Source organism: Ipomoea triloba, chromosome 12 (assembly GCF_003576645.1).
Source record: "Ipomoea triloba cultivar NCNSP0323 chromosome 12, ASM357664v1".
Taxonomy (NCBI): domain Eukaryota; kingdom Viridiplantae; phylum Streptophyta; class Magnoliopsida; order Solanales; family Convolvulaceae; genus Ipomoea; species Ipomoea triloba.
Genome location: NC_044927.1, coordinates 13,838,155 through 13,838,848, shown reverse-complemented (window position 1 = coordinate 13,838,848; position 694 = coordinate 13,838,155). Strand labels below are relative to the sequence as shown.

Sequence of the window (694 nt, the reverse complement as noted above, 5' to 3'; positions counted from 1 at the left end):
AGATACAAGCTTTGTGAAGCTTCCTACTCCCAGAGTCTCAGGAAATACTCAATTGAAAGATTCAAATATACTCTGAAAGATTGCAGCTCCCAGTCTGTCTCTTAGTAAAAGCTACAGAGTCTTCGAAATGACTTAGCGAGCCAATCGTCTGACAAGAGTGGAGATCTGTCAATCGTTTTGGATTCCCAGAAAGAAATGGCTCAATCAGCGAAACCGATCTCGAGCCCGGTTCCGGTATCGATGTATCCAACCCTAGCCTTCTTCATGATTGCCGTTGGCCTCGTCGTCACTGCTTCCTTCTTCATCTATGAAGCTACTTCTTCTAGGAAGAACCGCAGCCTCGCAAAGGAGCTTACCATAGCGTCTGTGGCATCTGTATTCATGGGTTTTGGATCGTTGTTCTTACTACTTGCCTTGGGAGTTTTTGTTTGATCACTTGGAATGGAGCTGGGCAGAGTCTTATTTTTCGAGTTCCTAACAAAATTTCTTTAGAACTTCATTTGATATGATAGAGTTTGAGGAGAGCCTCTATAGAATTTCATCTCTATTACATATTTTCCCTAGTATATGGATGTAATATGAATTTAGAGTCAGACATTGATCCCATTATACAATTCTATATTTTTATTTAAAAAAAAAATACTCTGAAAGATTGATGGTGGATGATTTGCTCCTTTGGTGGTATATAGATGGG

The 694-nt window shown here is 40.1% G+C and overlaps 1 pseudogene; it reads left to right on the top strand.

The window, feature by feature from the left end:
- LOC115999406 overlaps positions 1 to 432 on the top strand; it is a 4,051-nt pseudogene extending 3,619 nt beyond the window's left edge.
- Positions 433 to 694: the final 262 nt, after the last annotated feature.